The sequence below is a fragment of the Oryctolagus cuniculus genome, chromosome 8, assembly GCF_051225735.1.
Source record: "Oryctolagus cuniculus isolate XC-2025 breed Fujian yellow rabbit chromosome 8, ASM5122573v1, whole genome shotgun sequence".
In the NCBI taxonomy this organism is placed as follows: Eukaryota; Metazoa; Chordata; class Mammalia; order Lagomorpha; family Leporidae; genus Oryctolagus; species Oryctolagus cuniculus.
The window spans coordinates 143,539,420-143,553,915 of NC_142874.1; the positions used below are offsets into that span (position 1 = coordinate 143,539,420).

Consider the following 14,496-nt stretch of genomic DNA (forward strand, 5'->3'; position numbering starts at 1 on the left):
TGGAAGGCACTTTACAATCAAAAGACAAAGAAATGCAGAATCCCTGAGCAGAGGAGTAAATTTTGATGTAAATCATCCCTGAGCCTGCATATGGGAACTTAACCAAGTGTAAAGGAACCTGTGCATCTGATTGTCACCTCAATTGATTTATTCCCATTGGTTGCACTACATGCAATTGAATTTTAACTTAAATTAGGACTCTAGGCTATTGCTTTAAGTGACTTAAAAAAGACAGACTTTGATGTAGCCCTCACTGAAAAGTTATTATGCTTTCAAAAGGGCAAAATCTTGTTGGTCAAAGAATAATTTCCTTTTGTAAAATGTCAATCAATTGACGGTTGGATTCTTCTCCCAGAGGTAAGGCATCCACAGTTTACTGCAACTCTTTCATATCGGATGCACATTGAAAAGTTTTGCCTATTACCCAGCAGGCATTGGAAAGTGCACAGCTCTCAGATCAGTCATGGAATGCTGGAATCAGGAGAAGTGGAGTGACCACCTCATGGGATGGAGAGCTCTCGCTGAGCAACCATGTGTCAGAATTCCTGCTGCCTTTTGAGAGAAAGCATTTCACATCTATGGATTTGCAGTTCACTCACGGGGTGTACGTACTTGGCTGAATAAAGGCTCCGGAAGGCATCCATGTCTGAAGTGTTGGGATTTGTGAATGTTAGCTTATGTCAGAAAAGGGTTTCTGAAGACACAATCAAATTAATGATCTCAAGGTGTAGGGAGTCCCCCTGGATTAACTGGCAGGCCCTAAATCAATATAATCACAGGTGTCAGTGGAAGAGGAGGTACGGGGAAATTTTCGGGTGGACGAGGATTGGCGGTGTGGGATGAAAGTGAGATGGGGGAGGGGTTGTGAGCTAGGACTGCAAAGCCCGGTGCTCTGGAAGCAGGGAAGGCTGGAGGCAGATTCTTTGCAGAACTGCCAAGGGAGTGCTGTCCTACAGACACTGTGATGTGGTCTGGGAACCCATTTTGGACCACTTAGCCCCAGAACTGTCAGAGAATGACTTGGTGGTTTTTTTTTTAAGCCACTAATCTTATGTAATAATTTGGTACAGCAGCAACAGGAAACTAATACTACCAGGAAGGGGGAGATGGGGATGAGGAGAGACGGCAAGGAGGAAGAAAGAAGCCTAAATTAAACCAACTGTATTCCACCACACATAGACACTTAGCCAAAAAGGAGACAACACTGCAGCATTTAAATTGCCATCTCTTCTGGTCTGGCTCATCCATTAGAGCTAACCTTAAAATTTATTTCAGAGACAGAAAGAGCAATAATGAGAGCAAGAGAGAGAGAGAGAGGGAGAGAGAGCACAAGAGAGAGTTTCTGTCGCTGGTTCACTCAAATACATGCAAAGGTGGGGCTTGGCGGAGGCTGGAGGCAAGAGCAAGGAAACTAATCCAGATCTCCCACAAGGGTGCAGAAACTCAACTACTTCAGCCATCAGCTGCTGCCTCCCAGGGTGTGCACTAGCAGGGAGCTGGATTCGGGAACTGGAGCTAGGAGTCAAACCTAGGTTCTCTGGTGTGGGATTCAGACAGCTTAACCACTAGGGTAAATGCCTGCCCCTCTCAGACCCAACATTTAATTTTGCTTTCCTTTTCACAGTCTTTATCTTACTTCCCAAAATCTGAACATGCCTTTGGCTATTCCAGTACTAGCTGCTTAGGGTGTCTTTCCCACTGATTTGACCACTCCTGGCTCTGTGTTCCTAATGTGGCCCCATTGTACTCCCTCAGGCTCATCTAAGCACAGACGTAGCCTCTCTGGACCTCAGTTGCTGTGTCTGTAAAATGACAGGGGGCTTAATTAGATACATTTTTAAAAAAGATTTATTTATTTATTTGAAAGGCAGAGTTACAAAGAGGTGGAGAGCGAGAGAGAAAAAGAGAGAGAGATGCCTTCCACTGGTTCACTCCCCAAATGGCCCCACTAGCCAGAGTTGAGCTGATCCGAAGCCAGGAACCAGGAACTTCTTCCAGGTCTCCCACGTGGGTGCAAGGGCCCAAACACTTGGTCCATCTTCTGCTGCTTTCTCAGGCTACAGCAGAGGCCTGGATCAGCAGTGGAGCAGCCGGGACTTGAACCGGTGCCCATTTGGAATGTCGACACTACAGGCGGCAGATTTACCTGCTACACCACAGCACTGGCCCCCATTAGATCCACTTAAAAAAAGATTTATTTATTTGAAAGAGTTAACACAGAGAGAGAAGCAGAGGCAGAGAGAGAGAAGTCTTCCATCTGCTGGTTCACTGGCTGCAACAGTGGGAGCTGCACTGATCTGAAGCCAGGAGCCAGGAGCTTCCTCTGGGTCTCCCACATGGGTGCAGGGACCCAAGGACTTGGGCCATCTTCCACTGCTTTTCCAGGGCATAGCAGAGAGCTGGATTAGAAGTGGAGCAGCTGGGTCTTGAACTGGTGCCCATATGGGATGCTGGCCCTGCAGGCCAGGGCTTTAAACTGCTGCGCCACAGTGCTGGCCCCTGCCAGAACCCTTTGGGACTTACACAACAGTGAGACCAGCCCATATCTGTAATGACCTATCTGGTCCTTGACCTCCCACCATCACACGGGTGCAACATGAAACAATGGGGAGTGGAGGTTTTCGCCAGTTTTATTGGAGTGGGAACATGAGCATAATCTCAGGAGACAACGGTCATGCTGTTTGTGGTCAGGTTTTCCTCAGAGATGGGATGAGTTCTCCTTTTGGCCATCGCTCACCATGGCCATATCCTATACAGCTGTGGCCCTCAGAGTGCTGGCTTCCAGAGAGGGCTCTGCTGTCTGACATTATATGAAAAGCTTTCTCTCATGTTCCAGAATCTTAAGTATTCTGCCATCTCCAGTTAAAGAGCATTAGGTCTATTTTATTAACCCTGTACGTTCACATAATAGTTACCTATGAAAAGTGTTTATCAAAAGAAGCATACATTGTGAAGCCACTACGTAGCTAATCAAGTTAACCAAATCCCCAGTGGACTTAAAATGCTTCTTTTGCTTGCAGTCCGTTGCTTTTATTCCACCGTGAGGAACAGTGATACTAAAGGCTGGCAAATTCTCTTGAAAAGTTACTGCAGCCACATGATGAACGTCTGACCCTAAGGAAGCTGAGTCGTTCAGTTTGTTCATCATTTTCATCAGTTTAAATGCCTCCCGGCTTCCGAGAGTCAGGAAATATTAGCAGCTTTCAGACTGAGGGAAAGCCAGTTCTCTCCCTTCCTCTCTCCTCTTCTCATTGGCTTTCTAATACATCTGTGGGTTTTGAGGAGATAATGAGGCAATTAAGTGTTTGGGTTTGAAGGATCACTTGTGGGACTGAAGCATATGTGCTGCAGGAAACACAAACACAAAGTTGTGGGTGGTCTAACAGAGACCTTTCTTATCTGTTTTGCCTAATTAGACTCCCAAGAAGTTGAAAGCGAGATTTTCAGCAGACAAACTGTGGGACAGATGAGAGCCTCAGGAAAATTGACAGCTGACTGTACATGAAGTTGTGCTCTTCTGGGGCCTCCGTTATGAAGGTTAGTTGGTTGGTTCTTTACCTTCAGTTTTCAAGTGCTTGAGTCAAGACACAATTTGTGTGTTCTTCAGTAATTATTATTGAAGCTTTGATGCCTTGGGAGTCTCGCTATTGCATCAGGCATGCATTTGTTCGTTCATTAATCTGCCCACCCTATACTTTCCTATTGAGTGCTCATGCAGGCCCTGCTTTATTTTAGGAAACTGGCCTTTCTCTGTCATTAAACCCATGGAAAGTGTAGGCTGATATGCTTCTGTGGCCATTAGTTTTTTCTTTTCAAGAACGTATCTCTTGATTAAGCCAGTCAAGCTTGAACACTAAACGGCACAGGAGACTGCCCTCAATGCTAGTTTCAGCAGAGGTTCTCCTGGCTTGCCTCTTCAGCAGCTTTGCCGTAGATAACTATCAATTATCAGATAAAGTCAAGACATCCTCCTGGGGATCTCTTTTAATACTTCCCCATTTGTAGTAGAACCACAGTGAGGCCGTTCCCCTCCACTGCAGCTGGCTTCTCTACTTATTCACAGCAAAAGTAGTTGTGCCTTTTGCTCTTCTTTGAAAAGAACCTGACTTGTTCTTTCAAAGTTAAACAGTCGAGTGTGCTTGATCTGTACTTGAGTATTTCATTCTTGGACACCAACAGAGGCGCAGGAAACCTCCCCTGGGAACTCCTATCACTCAGCGGTTCTGCCCTCACACAGGGTTTCCTTGCACAAGTGATGTCTTATTCTGATTGTGCCTTCTTTTTTTATCATGGCCCCTACAAAATGAACTAACAGAAAATCACAAAGAAATAGACTTTGCTCAAGCCCAAGCCCCCTTTTGGTTAAATATTTGATTTTGCAAACCTCCAGATGATGGTTCTTAGCTGGCACTTCTCAGCCTCTCCCTTTTGGCCTCTGTAGCACCTCCCAGTTCCTTCCTTAAGGAACTGTGTCAGATTATTGCCCTGTTTCAGAGCCCTGTGGCCGGGAGTTTAATACGCTTAGAATACAGAGACCTTTAAAGTTTATCTGCCACAGGTGCCTTTGTCTAACAGAGGTGGTGGGTAAGCATTTGTGAATGCAGATCTGATGTGGTGAAACACACATAGGGGACTTGGATCCAGCTCCCTTTACCATACTTTTGTGGTACCAGTTTCTTGTTCTCACAAAGTTCACAGTCTTATTGAGAGTTAGGCACTTGAACAAATACACACCCATAGATAGTGCTTTTATGAATAAACTTCTGGCAGAGCGTGGGTGGTAACTGTGTCTCTAGGGGTGGGGTGTGGTGTTGGAGGAGTGGATGTCAGAGACAGGTTTGGAAAGGTAGGGGGAAGGAACTTCCATCCTTGGTTTTCAGTGGGCTGGGAGCAGGTCTCATCAGATGCCTTCCCTTTGAGCCTGTCCTCTGCCTGCTTTTGAGGGTGTGCTCCTTCTCACCACCTCCCGGGTCTCTGAGGGTATCTTCTCCCATGGTTATCAGAACCGTCCCTGGAGAATCCCCACTGCACTGTCACTGCCACTGGCTCTGCTTGCCTCCTCTGAGGAGCCAATGAGGCACATAGGGGCTTCTGTCTCCCTAGACAGTAGGCCTCTCAGCACAAGAGTCATGCATGTTTTGGCTGTGTCACCAGTACCTAGGGGGTCCTGAGTAAGAGACAGGCATTTGGTACATCTTTCTTTGAAATAGTGAGCACATGTGGCTTTTACTGTGGCAATGAAGGCAAGTTGGGGCTTTGCTTTATCACCTTTGTTAACAGAGAAATGACAATAGGTGATTTATCTGTTGCCACTGATTGATACCATTTCTTAAAACTTTGCACATTATGTTGATGTCTATATGAACAGTGTCTGATTATAGGAGGTATTAACTTTGTTCTTGAATAAGAAAAACTTTCAAAAGTTTTCTTTCATGTCCCACCCTGGTAAATAGCCTTCAAGGACACTCTGTTTTCTACCTCATTCAGTCTAAATTTCCCTCACCTTCTCTGAAACTGATTCCTCTCTGAGATTGTCTTGCACCATTCCCTGTTGAGAGGTACTATTGAGCCAGCCTCATACCAAATTCACATCTGTCCATTATTCACAGATGCCCAGTTAGCCTTCTCCATAGGACTCTTTTCCTCATTCTTTTCCTGTAATAACTTTTGCTAAAAGTGTCCTCAACTCAGCTTCCATCTTTCACCCTCTTTAGCTGTTGGATTCTTAGTGATCCAACTCCCTGCTGAACGCTTGCTGTATCTCCTGATTTTGCTTTCAGTTCTCTTCTGGGCTGTGCCATTCAGTGTGGGCTCACATTTATTGGGCTTACCTGCCCATCCTCATTAATCATGATTACCCTACTTGCAGAATTCAGCCACTGCCTCTGTCATAGATGGATGAGAGATGAGGTCCTTTAAGTCACTGACATGATGGCACTGCTGGCTCCCTCCTATGCTCTGTTTCTGCAGTGATAGTTCCGCGATACTTAGTATGTGGAATTTGATTGGGTGACTCCTAATGGGAGCACTAAGACGCAATTTGCAGAGCAATTGAGTGAAATCCAGTGAATTTGTCACTACTGCAATTAAGTTATATTTTCCCTGTTTCACATCCTAATCCAGGATTCTTGAGAAAAGAGTTGTTAAAAAGAGCTGAACTACTGTTTGTACAATCGTGTGGAAACTATTTGATCAAAACTCATCCTTATGAAGTACAGCGCCAGAGAGGAAGGGCGGAGCAGCTAGTTAGCAATCCTGCTCACTCTGTTCAACCAAGAGTCTATCCTGGGGAGCCCGGGGAAGGAGAGGGACTGGATCTTGACAGGTGAGCAGGTGAAATGAGGGGAGGTTGTCTTTAGGACTTCTGCCTTCCGGGGCTTCTGTCTTCTCCTTTGCCCCCTCCATGCGTGCACACAGCAGCAGGGATGCACTTGGCTTGCCTTTTCAGGACAAGGACACATCTTGGCCACCAGGTGTCACTGCACGAATCATGCTGGAGACAGCACAGGGGTTCCGGCCAGTAGCTGTCACTGTGCCACTTGCTGGATGACCTTTAATGAAAACAGAACTGCCAGAGTAGCTTGACAGCAAATTTTATTAGAAACAGAAAATCCATCACAAGACTCACTATTGAATCGAGCCGATTAGTTTCTCTTATCTGAGACGGTCAGTGAAAAATAGCTGAAGAAAAAAGAATCAAAAATTGCCCACTTCACTGGACTCCTGTGACTCGGTGGGAAAGGGCAATTTGAAATGGCTGCGGGTCTCGCTATGTGTGAGAGGCTTGGTTAGGGGAGGGTTATTTAACTCTAGGTTAATAAAGGTTTTTCTTTGAAAGGCAGGTGGAGACAGAACCCAATTCCTTCAGTCATTTGCTATGTACAAGAAATCAGCCTGATTTCCTCTGGTGCAGTCTACTCAGACTCACCTCTGTGCTTCCATGTGCAGCTGCAACAATTACATCACTCCTCCTGGGCAACCAGCATACTTAATACGCTTAAATGTGCGTTCTCATGCCAAGGGGTCCTTCAACAAAGGCAGTCTGCTCATTTCAGAACTCAAAAGCAACTTGGCTGAATGATCTGTCATGCAGCGTGGCCCAGGTCTGTGGAAACCACAGTCCAGGCTGCAGGCATTTTGTCAAGGTTGAACCTTTGAAGAAGGCACCTTTTTGCAAAAGAATTGGCTTTGCGTCTCTCTAGTTTTTATTACACAACTCACAGTGGAGTCTGCATTGGTCCAAGAAGGGGCTGAGACGTGTCCCATGCTTTTGAAGTCATAGATGGTAAGACTTCTAGTTTAATGATGACTTCAGGAAAGAGCTTCAGTGTTTCTTAATGATTGAAATGGGCTTTGATTTATTTAAGCAGAAAAGAGAATTAATGAGCTGCTGTTGGGAAGGGTGGAGGGCAAAGGTCTGAAGATGACCCCAGAAGCTGGCAGGCCTGAGGACGATGCTTGGTTGGCTCCTTAGGTGAGTTCCGGAGAGACCCTGCCACCGCTGCCAGTGGGCGACAGCTGTGACTGCTGGCATGAACGCTCCTGGAGTTGCCGCCCCTGGCATCAGCCTGGTGAGTTCTCCATGGCCCCTGTTCCATCCAGTCACTCATACAGATGAGACCCCATGGAGGGACATCTGATCAGATGAGGGCAGGTTGGACACCTGTGTCCTCCTGCCAGGAGAGAACCATCTGGCTCCCCCATTTCCAGAGTGGGCGACTGGCAGACAGGGCCATGGAAAGTTGCCAGAGCCGGGGGAGGAGCTTGGAGGATGGTCAGTGGCTGAGTGCAGAGATCCTTGCAGACAGTGAGGATCAGCTTGAAATGGAGACCTGTCTGTGAGCAGGCTGAGAAAGGTGTTGGGTGCGTTTGAGCTGCAAATGTTCACAGCGTGCCAGTGGCAGATACTGAGACATTTTCTCTCCCGTGTCCATCAGTAGGGGTATATCCAAGAGCTGCTCCAGGCTGCTTTTAGGCGAATACCCTTGAGGGGGCTTCTCTCACTGTTCCTGCTGCACCCTGGGATCTGCCTGCAGGATGGGTACTCTCATCCACTGCTGACCTCTGTCAGCTGCTTCTCCTGTGCTTATGCGCTTGATGGTGCCTCACACACGGTAGCCCCAGCAGGATTCATGGAGCCTCTGGTAGCCCCTCCCCCCACCATGGCCAGCGCCAAGTTGCTGCCCATTATTGGTTGTTTCCTTCAAATCACCAGTGGTGCTTTCACTCAGTCATAGCTTCTGGGTGGGTTTAGGCTCCAAGTCTTTTTATCAGGTTCCCCAGGGGATTTGATGGTGGCAGACTTCATGGTTTAAAAAGTTCATCGAGTATGTCTTGAGCTCCGAAATGTGGCAGGGGCAACTTAGTGGCTTCTCTGGTGACATGAGGGGTCCTCTCACCATTCTGAACATGACATCCTCATTCACAACTGGCCAGGGTGTGTTCCCTGGGAGGTCCTGGCCCACCCTCTTCCCTTTCTTGAGTACCACTCATCCTTCACTTCTGTGTGTGGGAACAGCTTCCTCCCCAATCCACTCTCTGTGGTTCCAGCCCAGACAGGAAATATCTATGTCCTCTTGCAACTCATGCTGCTTATTGTCGTGTCACACCACCCAGCCCTGTCCTTGCACGACAGGCTTGGACTTCATTACATGTGTGCCTCTGTGTCTGGAAATGCACCGCTAGTTCTTGCCTTCAAGAAGTCTTGTGTTCTAAGTTACACTTTATGTTTTTGCAACTAGAGTATAGGATTTTTAAAGATTTGTTTGTTTATTTGAAGGGTCGAAAGGGAGAGTGAGAGGGAAAGAAACATCTTCCATCATCTGGTTCCCTTCCCGCCTGCCCATAGCAGCCAGGGTTGCGTCAGACCAAAGCCAAGAGCCAGGAATCTATCCAGGTCTCCCACATGGATGGCAGGGGTCCACGTAGTGGGGCCATCATCTGCTACCTTCCTAGGCAGATTAGAGGAGGCTGGATCAGAAGAGGGCCATCTGAGACTTCAACCAGCACTCTAATATGGGATGTGGGCATGGCAAGCATTGGCTTAATGCTCTGTGCCACAATGCTAGTCCCTGTACGAATTTTTTCCTTTAATTTAAAATCTATTCAGTTGCGCAGAGAAACAGACATAGTGAAGATATAAACACACACACGCACACAGACACAGATAAATAGATGGATGGACAGAAATAGTGCCCATCTGCTGGTTCAGTCCCTAAATGCCTACAGTGGCCCAAGGCCAGGATGGAGGCCAGGGTTGGAAGTGAGAACCTCAGTCTAGTTTTCCTGTGTGAGTGGCAGTAACCCAACTACTTTAGCTATCACCTGCTGCCTTCCAGGGCACACATCATTAGGAAGCAGGAATCAGTAGCAGAGGGGGACTTGAGCCCAGGCATGCCAGTATAGGGCATGGCCATCTTGACTCCACCTAGACTCTAAGGCTTTTGGTATCTGGACTGTGATTTCTGCCTCCTTGTAGACTTCTCAGTGTATCATTATGCCCTGTTTTTAGCTCAGCACACACTTAATGAATTTTTAATCACTTATGACTGTGATATGCCACACAATTGAAGACTTCTCCATAACAGGTTACCTTCCAATGGATGCTTAAAGGAACATGATGCTACACACCACCTTCATGTGTGTGTGATATGAGGTTAATTTCTCTGAGTGGAAGCAGGAGAGAATGGAGCTTCTGTTGAGATATTAGACATTACAATGGGGCGGATGAGGAATGGTTGTAGACAAATTGAGAACAGAGGGATAGAGGATGGGAAAGATTACAGGTTAAACTCACCAGAAGAATTTGCTCCTGATTTGTAGAGTGTGGCTTATTTGATGGTGGGTGATTTTTAAATATTGACCTTCTGATGATGGCTACCCATTGTTCTCTCTGTAAGAGTTTAGAAACAGGCACCTGATCACTTACTGACATATGCGTGACTGTCTTTGTCAGGTTTATCAATGGTCTTGTCCTGTGGAGAGGATGAAGTGGATTCAGGGCCAGACCTTGGTGAGGCTGCTTCTCCAGGTAGCCAGTTGGAGGCTGTGTGGGAACGAATGTGTCTCCCTGTTCTCTGTACCCCCAACATTTCCAGAGAGGGCATCCCTGGTGTGAAGTACATGAAACTTGCCGTCAGCCTGTCTCATCTTTCCGGACGCTGTTGGAAAACCCCTGTGGATAATGACTCCCTTCTGTGCTCATGTCTATCTGATAACTCTCACTTCTTTATAATTTCCCCCTGGTTATTGATATCTCAGTGAAATACATTTTGTTAGGTGGTAGGTGACGTTTTGTTTAGTATGAAGTGTGTTTACCTTATTAATATGTAGACTTGTGGCATAGTTCTACCTTTGACTAAATACATGGGTAGGTGGGGTGTGGGTTCCAGAGCTCCCACGAACACCCAAACCTGGGGGTGCTCAAGTCTGCAATTTAGAGTGATCCAGCATTTGCATAGGACCAGTGCACATCTTCCCAGGTACTTTAACTCATCTCTAGGTTACTTGTAACGCCTAATGCAATGTAAATGGTACAAATAACTGTTGTATTGTTCATATAATAACAACAAGGAAAGGGAATCTGTACTTGGTCAGTCAGATGCAGCCACTGTAGGCCTAAGTGCATTGTCCAGGAATGAGAGGTGACTGGAACAAAGCTCAGACAGCACATGCTGGGGCTGACTGAGCTCTGTGAGGTGGTGGAGACCACAGCAGGATGTGCCATGCAGCTCCTCATTCCCCTGGATTTTGCACAGTAACTAGTGCGTGGAAAATTCAAGTTTTGCTTTTTTGGAACTCTCTGGATTTTTGGTCCATGGTTGGTTTGAATCTGAGGATGCAAAACCTAGGGATATGGAGGGCTTCCTGTATAGATAGTGGTTAGGGCCCAACAAGGAGACCTCTGGTTGCCAAAAGGGTGCTAGGATTCCTCATTTTCCTGTCCTTATTTCTGATTAACTTGTCCTGGAGCTGGGAGGCAGGCATTTATCTGATTGCCTGTGTGCAGGCTCTGGGTGGAAGGCTGAGAGGGCTGCCACATGACATGAGAGACATAACCCCCTCACATATGGGGAGGGAAGAACCTTGGCGTTTAGCTCCAGAGGCCTGGATTCTTGTCTGAACTCTCCTCCCATCTAGGTACATGACTTCCAACCGTCTCACTTTTCAAGACCTCAGTTTTCTCTCTGTTACAAAACCACCAAGGGCCCTTCCTGCTCTGGAAACCTGAGATTTTACCCCAACCCAGTGCAGTGACAAATGTAAAGGGACAAAACTGGAGGTTTGAGAACTAAAGAAGTCCTCATGGCAGACAGGATTCGCAGGGCACAGGATCAGCCTGGATGCGCTACTGCTGGGAAGAGCTGAGACCTCGGCTAAGCTGCAAAGGAGCCCAGAACCAGGTCCTTGGAGGCAAAGACTGGATGCTGGGATTCACACAGAGCGCAGCAAGACCACGGGCCCTGAGAAAGCCTGGGGCCCTGCCCTAAGCGTGGGGAGATCCCTGCCCTCTTAGTGCAGGCTTTGTTTCACCTTTCTCTGTCCATCCTTCTGAATCCCCCGAAAATATTTTTGTAGACAAGTTCAGAGTGCCTAAGAAATGCACCCGGAGTTATCAAGTACACAGATACTAAAACAATTATTGAGAAATGGATACCATTTCTACCTCTTAATATACTGGTGGTAGATAATATATTCATCACATCTACCTTGCATGTAGATACTAAACTCTTCTAAAGGCATAGAGCAATTCATCCAAGTTCATACAATAATTATCCAAGGTTTTCTGCCTCTAGCCATAAGAACTTAGTTAAATGTACTCCTGAGTCTGTCTACATCTTTAATGATCATTTCATTCCCCTCATTAAGCATTTGAATTTCTCACTTGAAACCTCTAAATTGATAATGTTCCTCTCATCTTTATGTGGTTCACATGGCAGCATGATAAAAAAAAAAAAGTCTCAGAATTACAGCAATGGCTCTGAGAAGTATCTGCTCCAGGCAGCAGGTCTCCTAACTGCCCAGGGCCATTTCCCCAGGATGACTGCTGCGTGCTTACAAACACACCCCTCAGATCTCACTCCTTCCTGGAAAATAGAGGCAGAAGAACAAGGAAGCTGAGGAGGTTTTTCTTAGTGGTATGAAAACTAAACAGGCTGTGTTAATAATTATAAACTGAATTGTGTCCTCCCCAAATTCATATCTGATGCCCCAACCCCCAGGATCTCAGAATGTGACTGCACTTAGAGACAGGATCTTTTTTTTTCTTTTTATTCCCCTATATGATTGCATTTATTATATAAAATTCAAAAACCTAGCAGGATCAGTCTGTGATGTTACATGGACTTTAGATGAGGTCATAGGGGAGGGGCCCTGATCCTGTGTCACTGGTGTCTCTTTTCTTTTTAAAAAGAGGAAGAGATGCCAGGTATGCCTGGGCAGGGGAAAGACCATGTGCAGCCCAGGGAGAGGCGTCAGGCGTCACGGCCATTGCCAGCACCTTGACCTTGTACCGTCAGCCTCCAGTGGATCTCTGTTGCCTAAGCCATACTTTCTTGGTATTTTGTTTTGATTTAGCTCTGGCAGATGAGTGCAACATCAGTGGGTAAAAAGACCATGAGTATAAACAGGGAAACTGTAGCATGGGCATCCTCTAAAATGGCTATGGAAACCTTAGCTGAATGTTCCACCATGGCTGACAGTCCTCCTGTAGATAGACTACAGGCATGCTAGATGCAGCACAGGAGAGGGATAGCTGGGGTTCTTTCTCGTTCTGTATCTCAAGATTCTGCCAATGCACAATTCAAACTTGACAACCAAACAGCTGACCCTACCTGTTGTCAGCTGGGGTAAAGGTGTCAATCATCCAGCCCCATGGACTTCCCTAGCAGCACTGTGCTCTTGCCTTCAAGGCTGCCCATCAGCAAGAGACTGAGGCACAGCCCCAGGGAAGACTTTTAGGTGTCATCTCTTCAATGAATAAATTGTTTGATGCCTCTGCTCTCAAGAGACCTTCTTCCGTTTTTGAAAGGTTTAATTTTCTCCTTTGGAACTGAACAGCCTGGGGAGGAGTGGGAGTGTGGGCAGGTGATGGGCAAGGGGACATTTCATTTATTCCCTGTAATCCAAGTTTGAAGCTGGTTTTATCTGTCCTGTGTGAAACTGACCAGCATCATGCCCTTTGTCTTTTAAGGGGTAAAGCCACAGTCCGGAGAACACAGTAAACTCTCCTGCTCAGAGCCTTTTCAGTCTGCTGAGGGTCAGTGCATCAGCTGTGTGACTCCTTGCAGCTCCAGAGCACTTCCTGTCGAGGCGCTTCCCTGCCAACAGCTTGAAGGGTGGGAATCTGAGATTCTTCTCCTTAACAGGTTTAAGGGGAAAAAACAGAACAAAGCAAGCAAAGAAAAAAAAAAAACAAATAATATTTCACCTTGGCCACCAAAACAAATGTATCTTTTTATGGAGCTGATTAAGTCTACACACAAATCTTGTTTTACAGAGATAGCAGGGTATCAGTTGACCCTTAAGGAGTGGAAGGGGGGGAGGAAGGAAAGGAGGGGTAGAAGTTGGGAAGGGGTGTAGGCCAGGAGGGAGTGCATGAGGGGACTTCAAAAAAGTTCATGGGCAGTATGTTTCATGAGAAAACTACGCATGGATTCAAAAATGTTTTTGCAGCAAAATAAATTCAACTTTAATTCCACTCACAACGGACTTTTTGAAGCCCTAGCGTGTTTGACACAAGTGTAGTCTTCTGGGAGGGCACATGCTTTGCTGCTGCAAAGCAGGGAGTAATATTGAGTCTTCCAAAACAGAGCCACCTGATCCACCACAGTCCCCCTTGAAGGGGCTCAGACAACATGAGGCCTTGTGTGCTGGGGAAAGGGTCACGATCCAGGGTCCCTTGAGTGGGCATTTGATCATCATTTAACCTTTCCGCCAAACTCTGCTGCAAAGACTGGAGCTCAAACCTCTCCTCCATTTACTAGTATCGTGGTCTTCCACTCATAATGTAACCCGTTTGTGCAAAAATGGAATGAAATGATCTGTCTCCTGGGTTGCTTGTGATGTTAGTTCAGATAATGTATAGGCCACGGTAGCCTGAAGTTGGCTAGGTCTCCTACAGTTGAAACTTCTTTCTACTGCTGCTCACCTGTGGGGTACGTCTCAGTAGTATCGTGAGTGGTTTGGCACCATCTGTATTTGCTGTAAGTCATTGCCTTTGCAATTTTTATGTGAACTACTAATCATAGTAAAGCTAACAGCTAATGCCAATTGAGTGCTTGCTCCTTACCATATGGTGTTCTAAGTACAGTATACACATTAATTTTTTTCTTCAAATTATTTTCATTCCATCTTGAAGAAAATTGACTAGTGCCTTGCTCTTAGTAAATTGTGGGCCTGGGATTAGAGATCAGGCACCCTACTTCAGATCTATGATACATCAACCCTACTGCAACTCATCTCTTTAACTTGGAGTGGAGATTCTAGCTCATTTTT

At 46.3% G+C, this 14,496-nt stretch overlaps 1 long non-coding RNA gene across 10 annotated transcripts in view; it reads left to right on the top strand.

Annotated features, from left to right (window-relative positions):
- Positions 1-14,496, top strand: part of LOC127487367 (uncharacterized) — a 412,078-nt gene that overhangs the window by 318,431 nt on the left and 79,151 nt on the right. For 6 of the 10 annotated variants that reach the window (XR_016212236.1, XR_016212221.1, XR_016212223.1 and 3 more), the window contains one exon: positions 3,417-3,537. The exons of 2 other annotated variants lie outside the window; for them this stretch is intronic. This is a non-coding gene — a long non-coding RNA (uncharacterized LOC127487367). Of the gene's footprint in view, positions 1-3,416; positions 3,538-7,474; positions 7,573-13,192; positions 13,371-14,496 lie in introns of those variants that run through there. 2 more of the 10 variants (XR_016212222.1, XR_016212224.1) reach the window with 2 other exon arrangements.